At 34.9% G+C, this 12,945-nt stretch overlaps 1 protein-coding gene and 1 long non-coding RNA gene across 3 annotated transcripts in view; both read left to right on the plus strand.

Moving 5' to 3' along the window:
• The window catches only part of Hs6st (heparan sulfate 6-O-sulfotransferase), a 107,009-nt gene that overhangs the window by 4,417 nt on the left and 89,647 nt on the right, over positions 1-12,945 (plus strand). The gene's annotated exons all lie outside the window — the stretch shown is intronic.
• LOC135434305 (uncharacterized) lies at positions 11,908-12,477 on the plus strand. Its single transcript, XR_010437217.1, has 2 exons — positions 11,908-12,057; positions 12,117-12,477. It is a non-coding gene; the product is annotated as an uncharacterized LOC135434305 (long non-coding RNA).

Raw genomic sequence — 12,945 nt, forward strand, 5'->3', positions numbered from 1 at the left:
TATTTTTAAAAGGCTTAAGCTATTCAAAGAAAGTAGTCGACAGTCATAAGATAGTAATTGGTTCTTATCGATAAGTACGCACCATCGGTCGTTCGGTTTGAATGCTGAGCTATCGATAACAATTAAAATTAATTTAAATCAGTACATATATTTTCTACCTATCTGTTTTAGTTTAATTGATTTCGAAAATATTTAGGACATAAAATTTAATGTGTTCTCCTCCAGATATAGATTTTTGAAATATTAAAAAAGCGCAATAAATAAGGATATTCCCCAAATCGTATAACCGAGCTGTTTGTAATAAAAACTATTTTAATATTCCCCAAAAAACCAAAAATAGTTTTTTAATAATAAAACACGCAAACGTCTGTCTGGCCAAAAGTGTCATATATTTGAATATGTAGTATGTATGCACACATATGTATATATATAAATATAGGCCAGTTGTGGGCGCGTGCGTTTCTCTTGGAAACTGAGTTCACTGTCAAGCAAAATTGTGTATTTATTTAAAAAACTGTCATATCAATTGGCCAACACTCTGTGCTTATCAACGAAATCTATTTTTGTTACATATTTGCAAAATTAAGAATGACAAAAAAAAATGTTGTTCTCTTTTTTCTATTTAGCTAATTTGCAGTGTTGTTTTGTGCGTCCACGCCAAGCTACGAATACAGTGAAAGCTCTCTTGAGCGAACATCTAGTCGAAGTATTGCGATTTATATCTTTGCAGATATGTGCGTTTTATTTTAGTAAAAAAATAAAATAAAATTAATATTAATAGGCGAAGATGTTACCCCAAGTCAGCTGTCGGTTAGCAGAGCATTCACTGTACTCGACTATACTCGCAGCCAGTACTCATAGTACTCTTAGCAAATTGAAATGGTGAGCAAAGTGACATTAATTGGGCACAGCTGCCAGTTGGGGAACATAAAACGCGATCTTGTATAGTCCTATGTGGTGGTTTTTTATTTTCCTTCTCTCTGGCGAGACAACGTGGCAGACACGAGCCACGCCCAGTTGAGAAATATATACATATGTGCTTTTCAAAAATAGCTTAATTAGTGACGCGTTGCGACAAATGAAAAGTGTAGCGAAATAAATTAATGCATGAGCATTGCGTGGGCGCATCGCGTGTCCAAATTTCATTTCTGTTGCAACGCATTTTCCCTAAAATGCAGATTTATTTGGGGGAATATACAAATGTGTTTAGAGATACACTCATTTAAGATTAAATATGATTAGCACTGGGTATATATATATATTTTTTTTTTTTTTTGTTGACGATACATTTGATGCTATATTTATAAATACATTAAGGTGAATGTCAATTTGAAGATGTGTCAGTTGTTTTTATGATTGAAATAAGCTAACAAGAGCTGGGCTAAGTGAATTATTTTAAAAATGTTTATAATAAACAACAGTGTTTAAGAAAGTGTGCCTTCTGTTAACTCTAGAAATGCTCGGTTAGTTCTGTTATGCGTAAACAATGTTAAGTTACACATTTAAGCGACTACCAATTGGAACTCAAGCAAACCGCTCTTGAAGATTGACAGGTTGAGAATTGAGTTTATCGAATTATTGTCAAGCTTTTCGTAGCTTACAATTCTAATTTAACGTAATTATCTTATGGGCTAACATGTTCTGAGCGGAATTGAGTACTCATGCATATATGTTTACATGATAGTATTAGACGCGTGCAGCTGTGGGATGCATGGTCAGCACTTATTATGCCAGAAGCCGGGCAACCGTCAAGTGTCCGATCACATTACATTTTGAATACATCCATTTTTGTCAATGTCAATATTTATGATTGCAACAAAGGATTTTAACAACAACAATAATAAACACGTATCTCTAAAAGGGCTCTGTTAAAGGCCAGCCTGTCTATGTTAGCTTCAACATAATTCCGACATGTTATGTAACTGCTATGCTTTATTAAGCTAGATTATGTATATGTTATGCAGATAGACTCAGACTGTTGTGGCTTTCACGCATGTAATGTTAACAGCAATGAAGTTGTCCTAAGGTCCGGTATATTAACATTTTCTTATGAATGTATTTTATCTTTTAAGCTTGAAGCTGTTAGTGGCTCTCAGTATTTAGTGTTAACAGCATTTAAAAGTAGATTCCCTATGTTAATGTGCAGCGCATGTGATGTTTAATTTGAGCTTAGGGATATCTGATTTTCTGATCACTTGATAAATTGTTTATATTCCACTTATAAGACTTGTTTATGCTTTCCAATTATTTACTCAACTATCATTTGATCACATGGAAAATGTTCAATTGTTTTGATTATGATGGATATAATGAAATATTTGCATTACATTTATTGAAATCGAAATACCCAACCTGAGCTCATTATGTAGCGCAACAAAAATGTGTTAAAAACTTAACAGACAGACAGAATACCAACAAACAAAATTGAACACTTTTACTCTGAATATTCATTAGGTCGTTGCCTTAAGTTGGGCTCGTCTTTTATATTCACATATATTTCCATTTATTCAAATTTCTACGACGTTAAACGTCAGGCGAGCAAATAAAAGTGATAGAAAAAATAAAGAGAATTCAGACCATTGTATATTTTGGTTTTTCTTGTCTTGATAAACAAAACTCATTAATTAAATGCGAGCGCTTGTTGCTGTTGTTAATTTTCGTGTTGTTTTTAGTTGTTTTCATTGTAAATGGCGAGTGGAGACCTGCTGTAATTATCAAAAGCAACACAAATAAATTACAATAATGCAAATGTAACTGAACTCTAAAATTGAGTTTCCTTTCGTTTTTTTTTTTTGGGTATTATTTAAAAATAAAGCACGTAATCTACAAATAAGTTATTTATTTATTTTTGAATTTATTGCTTATGGTACTGCTCTTTGAGCAGTTGAGGCTGGTCCACATAAATTACGGCAAGAGTTTTGTAACTTTTGGCCAAATTTTCTGGGTCGTAGCCTAATGAAATGTTAAACTAAAGAGTATTTACGACTTTGTTGCTTTTAGTACGTTGGCTCGGCAATAAAATTTTAGTGTGCGTGTGTTTTCTCCTTTTGAAATATGCGCGAGCATGAGTCTATAATGCAAATGCTTTGTTTTTCGCTTTTCTAGTTTTTCTAAACAACACTCCGGCCACAAATAAAGTTTTTCTTTTATTGTTTTAACATACTGGCACTTATAGAAAAGCTCAACTGATGTTTCTCTCTCCCTTGCTCTCTCGCCCTCTGTGGCTCCAATATTTATTACAAATTTATTGCTCTATTTGGGAACTGCAAACACTTGTCCTGCCTGGTCTTAAAAAACACGCAACTGGATTTGGTTCGATCGTAAAATCAACTTCCTACAACAACGGCAGCCAATGTACATAATATTTCGGTTTCCTAATCTCTTTTAAGGCCTTTTATTAGCATAGATTTGGTTTATGATCGTGTCAATTTATGACCCTGTTGGATTTGACTATAGCAGCTGATGTATTTGGACCTTCTTTTTATCTTACTGCGCCTCACTTTAATCAATTTAATAGTGTGTCGGAATAACACAGCGCCGGAAGATATGTCCACACACAATGTAAACAGAGTCGTTAATTTTGAATACTGTAAATTTAATGAGAGGCGAATGTTAATCACTAGGAAACTAAAAGGAGTTCAGATATAAATAAATGTAAAATAATTAAAAAATTTGAAATTAAACATTGGTTTTAAATTATTATTAATTCTTTATAGTAATCTCACGTTTTACGATCATAATCTATCATTTCTGTTCCGTTTTCTTTAAAGATAACTTTTTCATAACTTTTTTAAACAATACATAATCTCTTGCTTAAAGCAAAATAGCACTTTACAATCTTAACGCGACTGTTCAACCTAACACAAGATTTATTTGTTTTTAAAACTAAACGATCGTTTTACCAGACAGTTTCTAGTGAAACCCCCTTCCACAATTGTCGCTCTAGCTCACAGATAGTCAATTTATCAATTTAAATTGTGTGTTTTCTAATGAAATCTTAACGATTTTCTTTGATTTATTAACTTGTTTTATGTTTATCGCATGTAAATGATAATTAGGAAATGTAATCAAGTTTCTTTGATTGATTTATGCACGCCTAATGCTTAACTGTGTAGCTTGTAATTCGCAACCTGTTTAAGCAGCTGACAATATATAAAGTATAAAGAGTATTTGCTTTGAAATTCCAATTAATTAACACTCTGCCCATTAAAAGCATTTAAAGGCTTGACTGTCCATGCAATTAACATCAATATACAGTGTTCATGTGATGTCTTTATAATCATCCTAACGAGCCGTAACGTAAAACCAGTGGCTCAAAAGCGACAGCAAGAACAACAAAGAGAACTATATCAAGTCGAAACCAATTAAACTATCAGCAAATCTGAAATATAAAAAGCACATGCCCGGGCCATGCTAAAAGCAAAAGAAGCCGCCAATGAGCCGGTGAGGGGTAACCGGGGCAAGGGCAGGGGCACAGAAAACCGCACATGTCATAAGCCAGAAGACGCGTGTCAGCAGCGGCACTTTAATGTGGTACCATCCGCTCTAACAATGGGGCACATGAATTTCAGATTAGTGCTGCGGTTTTTTTTATATTTATTTTACTTTGTTTTTTAAAGACCCAAAACCCAAATCCCAAAGACAATGGGGGGCACAGCTGATTTTCGAAAAGATCAACGCGCATTATTCACGCCTATTTGAAGTTAATTCGTGCACAAAAGATCGTTGATATCTACGCTGTGAGTGTGAGTGGGATAGGGAGAGCGAGGGAAAGAGAGAGAGGAAGTTCCACTATATCAGTCTAAACTTATAATATCGTCTGGCACAAATTAGACAACAGGCCAAAGCTCGACCCCGACCCTGTCCAGAGTCCAGCTTCAGCTTTTTTCTTAACGCTATTTTGATAACTTTTCTGATAGCCTTCGACAGTTTTTTGTTCTTGCTTTTAAGGCTCGGCCCAATGTCTGTTGCACGTACGAAAACTGGTTTTAGTTTATCTGTCAGGTTATAATTATGTATGTGTGTGCGTGTGTGTGTGCGTGCGTATGTGTAGCTTGTATACACTGCAGCAAAGCGATTCGAATCGATTGGAGATAAAACTTGAAAACTCTAGGCTTAATTTATGCTTCAAGTGATTTGACGCTTTCAAGAAAAGTCCAAGCCAAAGTTCAAAGAGGTTATTATTTTATATTTTTTTAAACACAAAGTTCGGGCAATAATTTAAAGGCAATTAAAAGAAATACAAATCTTTTGCATATCAAATTATGAGCTGAAGTTATATATATAAGCATTTATGTTTATTTGTAAAATTTGTTAAGCTTTAAGTCGAATGGAAAGCTTTATTAACGTGGAAAGCTATTAACAAAAGCGCTTAATCGAGCCATAATGTGCTTGAAGAATTTACTAAATTCAAATAAATCTTTTGATCTTACTCAGAAGTTCGTAAAAATGATAAATTAAAGCAATTTTTAAAATTCTAAGAATTGCCGAAGCTTTTCTTAGCATTAGTTGGAGATTATTGGGAGAGTTGATTTAGTGAAAAAAAACCCTGCTTATATTAATAGACACTAGTTAGGGTATCAGCAGGTCGTCAAATTGAAGTTGCTTTTGTTTTTTTTTTTATTTTTCGTTTTTATTATTGAATGTCTGACGGCGTCATGTTTGAAAGCAATGTAAGCTGATAGCCGTTTATGAGCTTAAATGGCAATGCAGGTAGATGCCTTTATTTTTTGTTTGTATACATTTTGTTGTATGCCTTTGGGGTAGTTCATCAAAGCGAGGATCAAACGCTTGGCAGCGGCATCATCTGCATAACAGTTTAGGTTGACTAAATGGCGAGTCGGGCCTGGTCAACTGATACCCGGCTTCGCGAAAGAGTTAAGAGCAAACTTCACAGGCTAATGGATATGTCTAATTGGGTGGCATTGTATAACCAATTTTAGTAATTTGCCATATGATATCTCTTAAATATTTCGCCCTCTTATTGCTGTTTAAATTGGAATACGAATTTCATAGAGGTATACAAAATGCTGCCTCATTTCGCAAATTTGCCTTGCATAAATAACTATAATATATGCGCCCAATAAACAATCCAAAATTTTTCTATGCCAGCAGTTGTGCATGTTTGTACATATTTTCCCTCCCACTGCACTTCTCTAAATTTCCATTTTAATTTTCACAGCAATTGCCAATTAGGAATTCAATTCGAAATGTTTTATAAAATGCAATTAGCGTTTTGTAATGCTCATTGGAAATGTTTTAGTCAGGTTTTTGTGTTTCTGCTGTGCATTTAAGCCACGGCTAATTGGACTATTTTAAGTATTTCAAAAATTTTGAACGCATGCCGCGCAATTTGGCTAATGGGCTAATAAGTATAGATAGAGTGTGAGCGGGGTAAATGCGTACGTGCAAATGATTAATTATGATTTATTTACATGATTATTATGCTATATTTACAATGGCTTATACTAGATAGGAGTATGGAAATTATTAGAGAAACTGCTAGAAAAAATACACATATATATATTTAGGCAGATTTTTTCAAAAGTGTTTTCATAGATCATTTAGAAATATATATTCTTTTTAAATCAGTTGAATAGGTAAACTTTCTTAAAAACATTCCATATCACAAAATAAAAAATAAGTATTAAAAACATGTGATATATGATGATATACTATATCCCATTGATAATTTAGTGGTTTTTTTTAAATTATAATTTTAACATATTATCGCAGCTATGAAAACTATAAAATTTTAATCGAGTCAGTCCAGCTAATATTCAACCAAATAATGAGCTTATTTTTATTTAGCAGCACATTAATTTAGTTCTATAAGCCTAATGAACTCAAATCATATCGAGAACTTTTGCCTCGTGGCGCTTTTTTAAAAATATAGCAAATTGTGCAAAAAGCATCCAATTAAAACTTTCACACAATTGTATGGCCAGGCCAGCCCAGAGAAGGCCAAAACCAACTAAACAGCCAGACAGAAAAGTCGGTCTAACAATGATTTAGTTCTGTGGTAAAATAGCAGCAACAACAACCAACAAAAATGCTATGAATAACTTTATACTGTCGCCTATCTAACGAGCTGCAAAAATGTGAAGCGTATTATATGATATAGCAAATATATGTACATATAAGCTGGAGGGGGTGGGGGTGGGGGTGGTGTTATTTTTGCTCTACGATAAAGGATTTCCGCTTGGTTGCTTGAAATATGAGCAGATTTGCACAATAATGTTGAGGAAAAGCCGTCTCACAATTTATTATGCACTGGAAAATGTGTTATATTTCTTCTTTTGTGATAATCATCAACATCATCATGAATCGCACGCACGATAATTACAACGAACGGTTAGGGGAATCGGGGAACAACATACTTCTAAATATAGCCCAGGCCCCGATGTGACAATGTGAGAGGCGTGTTTGGATTTCGCAATTGCAATACGATTGCTAACTATACACATAATACGATTTTATGGTTATGGTTTGTGCTCTTAAGTGGAGCCAGAAGGAAAAAAAGAAGAAGAGGCCCTCACGAAAGTATTTTTTTTGGGATATCGACTTACGTCGAGGCGTCAGTCGGCGCGTCGCGACATTGAATGAATGTCTTATGGCTTACGGCTTATGTCTGCGCTTAAAATCTCTCAACCCAAACCCACCCGCTATCCGCCAAGCTCTCCACCCCCCTTAACAGTCCATCAGGGGTCTAACATTGTTTTGCACTTGGATGACAGCTCGCTGCTTGAAGTATTTTCCAGTTTGCTCACGTATTAATTGCTCGAGTGGAAACGACGACAGCAGCTACAAAAAAGAATAAAAAAAAAAATCACTGACGACGAAAACAGAAAACTTATCGACCGAAACATGTTTTGTTTTTGATGTTTTTTCGCTTTTCATCTTTTCTTTTCCTTCAGTTTTGGTCAGTCGTCGAAATATGCTGAAAATATTAACAAAATGCTTCGATTGTCATATTATCCTTAATGGTTTTCGTTTTCCTACTTCTTTCATATGTGTCTGATATTTTGATTTATGAATGAATTCGATTTTTTTTTGCGGCTCACGAAACATATTTTTATGCAATATGATTTCGAGTCTATTGCGTTGTAAATCAATTTAAGCTCATGGTGAATTGAAATAGTAATTAGGAATTAGCTAAGAGCAGAATAAAACGATAACAATATATAAAGTATTTTAGAAGTCTTTTATATTTATTTATTTTCCTTTTTTCTTTGTGTCCTTTTGTTAACGCTGTCGACAGATTGTCTTCATACTCCATATCGACAGCCTCCATATCCTTATCGATATTACATTTATCTTCTTATCGGTACATTTTATACCCTGAACCCATTAAAAATGGGTAAAAAGGGTATAATGTATTTGTGCAAATGTATGTAACAGGCTTCTCCGACCCCATAAACTATATATATTATTGATCAGCATCAACAGCCGAGTCGATCTAGCCATGTCCGTCTGTCCGTCCATCCGTCTGTCCGTATGTATGAACGCAAGGATCTCAGAACATATAAGAGCTAGAGAAATTTTGACTGTGGGTCCCCCTAGTGCCCGCGCAGATCGAGTTTGTTTCCGATATTCGATAACTTGCCCCGTTTGCAAGTAATCGATAAAAATCGATATCGAAATCCTGTTTTTTGAGCAATTTTGGTAAATAATAAGAGCTAGATTCACCAAACTTGTCATGTAGCTTCTAGAATAGTATATTTATATCAAGTATCTTTCATTTTATACCTATCGCCTGTTGGAAGAAGAGGGTTCAGGGTATCCCCTAGTCGGGAGCTCCCGACTAGAACCTCTTACTTGTTACACCTAACATAGATTGAAAAACTGTAAAATTGCTGTCAATTATGACATCCTATTACAGTATATAATATCAATATTTAAAATTTGTTTGGTAACTTAATCTTATGCCAACTTTTCCTTTAAATGTGGCTTATATTTAGTCCAAATTTTAACCCCTTCACAGGGGTTCGAAGTTTCTTACTTAGTCTGCTGACTTCGCTACTCAAATAACTTCTTGTCGCCTGTCTAAAAATACATATGACATTATTTTAGTTGACAATTTTAAAAATTAAATCACTTTCAACTTAATAATAAATCAACATTTAAATAAAAAATTAATGAAAATTAATGTGCATTGCTGACGGCTAACTCCTTATATTATCAACTTATCAACCTTTATTTATCAACTTATAATTAAAAATATATATTATAAAATAAAGCTATAAATATAAGCATTATATTAACTTTATAATGCTATATTTTAAAATATAGTCATAAATGTTTGTAATTTGTTATTTATTATAGGAGTGCGTACTCAACTGTCAACAATTTCGATTCTTCTATCCTGTCTGGCTTTGTGTTTCTTGTTTTGTATGCCACACAATATTTTCTGTCTCTGCCTACCTCTCTAGCACATCCTTAAGATTTTTTCCCACTCTTCACATGTTCTTTAGACTTACCTTTTGCCCAAGTATAATTCAGACCGCCCGTACTGCTTTTGCCTGCAGTTTTTTCTCTCTCTCTCTCTCTTTCTCGCTTTCACTTTAACCTCATATTCACAGAGCAGACATCGGAGTCGTGAATTGCATAGGAAATACGCACTCTGAGGTTTATATTTAAAATCGAGGCACTTTATGAATGCCGATTGCATACGTCTGTAGGGTACAACAAGGGGCGGGGGGAGGCAATTGCAGAAGTGGCCACTGAAAATTCATCACGGAAGTCGTAAATAATGCTCCCAGACATGTTCAATGGACGGACGTGCAGACGGGCCAGCCAAATGTCATAGTGTGAACCAAGCACTGACTATATGCACATATATGCATATTTATAGCATTAACCCATTAAGGCCAGAGGCAGCTAGAGAGCGATAGAGATGGTGGTAGAAAGAGTAAGAGCTTGGGCTGCTGTTATGGTTCAATAGCTGCTCGTCTTTCATCTTGACCGATGTGCCGCAAACAGCTGCCGAGTGGCAGGCATCAAACTTTGGCAGCACAGTGCCCAGCAATTCATCACTTTGAAACAATAGAGCATCCATACGCATAGAGCATAGAGAAACGGCTCGAATTCATTTCAACGCCCTATTATATATCACTTAGAGTGCCACGAAATGCCACACATTAAGATGCAGCAGCAGCAGCAGCAGCAGACGGAAATCTGTTGAATATGTTACAAAAATGTGTTCACATATTTAGCATGCGCCTCTCAAGTGGACAGGCCCAAGGCCCAACAACAAAATCAGTTCAGCTTGGCAAGCCCCCATTCTCGAATATGCCCTACTACAGCATAAATTGCATTCGCTGCTCTGTTTTGTTATACCCTGTATTCGTGTTAAATGGGTGTGGCAAATTTATGTGATAGACAGTATTTTGTTGTTAGAAAAATCTTTAAAGTGTTACAAATGCATTTTGTGAAGCTGTCTATAGGGTATTTTCTGGTCATGCACTTTTTTATAGAGCACTCTGAGTTCTCTATTGCGTTTGGGATTGCTAATGTTTATGTTGATGTCTGGTAATAGCCGGCTTGTTTGTGATCATGTTGAACACATGTTGACAAAGTGTGAGTTCAGATCTGCCACCCGGTCCGTAAGTAGCACCAAGAGCCGCCGCAGCAGCCACATCCAAAATGCAACTGCAACTGAAACCAAACGGAAGCGATTCTTCTTTCTACTCTGCTCTTGCACTTATCGTTTCGACAGAATCTTGGGAACAAGCTTGAGTTAAGAAATGTGTTCTCAAGAAACATTACAAAAGTCGAATGAAAATAGTCTGCAAACTATATGAAAATATATGATATGTTTTGCAGCTTTGCTTTGTTTCCCTGAATACAATTTGGAAAGTATCTTGAGAAGAAACCGTCTTAAATTATGTTGCCATATAACAATTTTAATTAGCAAAACCAAAAATCCAATTCGATTCATTTATTAATGAATTTGTTGTTCTATTCTTAGTTCAAGCATTTCATAATTAATGGATATTTTCACTATTAAAGCAAATACATTTGCCCGTACAAAGTAAACAACAACCAACACCAGATTAAAAACAGCCCTTGGCTCTGCATAATACAATGGAATTTCATTCAATTTACAATACGTTTTTTCTATATTATTTTTCTTTATTATTATCAGTGATTTCCCTTGAAGGCCACCAAGCAAGATTCTTAATGAGCCGCAGCGCACTCGATGTTTGCGGGGTCATCTTTGTTAGTTGTTCAGTTGTTAAGGGATTGGTATGTATGGGTGTTGTATGGAGTTGTATATATTTTGAAATCTTTAAGTAATAGTACTGGGTATCAATCAGCCTGCAAACAAATACTTTTTCATCGGTATTTATAAACTGGCTTAAGTAAAAGCCAGTCTACGCGCATTGGAGATTATAAAAGTTAAACCTAACATGAACCAAAATCCAACCGATCTGAGTAACTATAAAAGGTAGACTAACCAAATTTAGTATGTGTATTCTCAAATACCTTCCACAAATATAATTTAATTATAATTTGATTATACACCTTTAGTTACGCATTAAACTGTTACAAATGAGTTTTATATACAATTTTAACTACTACTATAGGCCATGTAAACTATTTCCACCATACTAATTACATACCACTGAAAATATATCTATATTAAATCAAATTTCGTATGCACATATCTTACCATATTATTTAAATATTCCGAAAATTTCATATTGATCATAATAGAAATTCGGAGATTTTTTAAGAGTATACAAATGTTTGTATGGTTTAAAAAGAACTGGAAGCCAAAAAGCACTTTGGCGTGCTATAAAAATAATTCGTAAGACATCTAAAAAATTGTGTAGCAAATTGATTTGGCTCAGTAATTATTCAAGCCAATTAGTCTGCGGTTAGTTAGGCTTTGTAATTGTGAAAATACAGAGTTCACTTTCAGTTGATCCACAATTATATTTAATTCGAGTTCAAGCCGAAGCAGTACGATGATATTTTTGAAGGCCAATGCATTGCTGTTCATTGGTGTTCTATTGGTAGTTGTAACATTCCACGAAGCCAACTCGTATAGAAGTAAGCGATTGCGTTTCTTTTATATTATATGTTATAAATATTTCCGGATTTTTTGTTAGAGTGCTCCATAAACGAGGAAGAGCAATGCAAATGCTTTGAGAGCTCCTGCTTTCAGCTTTTATATGATGGGGAAAATTGTGCGTCCTGTAAAACAGAGTGCCAATGTAAAATTGGTTTTGTACGCAACAGGGGTATGTGTATGAAAAAGGAAAAATGCTGCTCGGGTTCTGTTTGCGTATCGAAAAAGGAGCAAATTATAAGAGCCATACGTCAAAAGATGGAAAGGCCGACCGCCAGGTCGAATAAGATCAAGTAAAATCGATTATGTTCGCAAGCCTAATGTTTAAAAATACAAATGGATTTACAGAACTTGCCTACGAAAGAATAAATTGTTGCTGTACCTAATTAAACAATTTCTTTCGAAATTCTTTGGTTTCGAATTATTTGGTTGCATAACAAACTGATTTAATATGTGTATACAAATTCTTCACGCTAATTTTGCTTTTGGGCATTTCGATGTCGATTTTATATATATAAAATTTCATACTTTTTATAAAATGTGAATAAACGCAGCTGCATTGAAAATATCTTGCACATCGATAAGAAGAATAGCATGAGAGCCATATAAATTTTCTTTATTTTCGAGGATTTGAGAAACAATGAGATGTAAAATCGATAACAACTTTCTACCTTGACGCCTTTCCAGGGCAGGTATATCTCAGTCAAAGTGTCGCTGAGTGGTTGTGCACACACTCACACACACACGCACACGCACACGCACACTCAAAGTTGAAGGACAGCGAGGCCAACGAAAATCAATGAAACAAAGCAGTCTAAGCCGCGCCAGGATACGTGCGGATTATAAACCGGCGCCCAGATGCGACAAAG

The sequence above is a fragment of the Drosophila montana genome, unplaced genomic scaffold (assembly GCF_035044405.1).
Source record: "Drosophila montana isolate Dmon_TW-CO22-7 unplaced genomic scaffold, ASM3504440v1 contig_1505_1, whole genome shotgun sequence".
Lineage (NCBI taxonomy): Eukaryota > Metazoa > Arthropoda > Insecta > Diptera > Drosophilidae > Drosophila > Drosophila montana.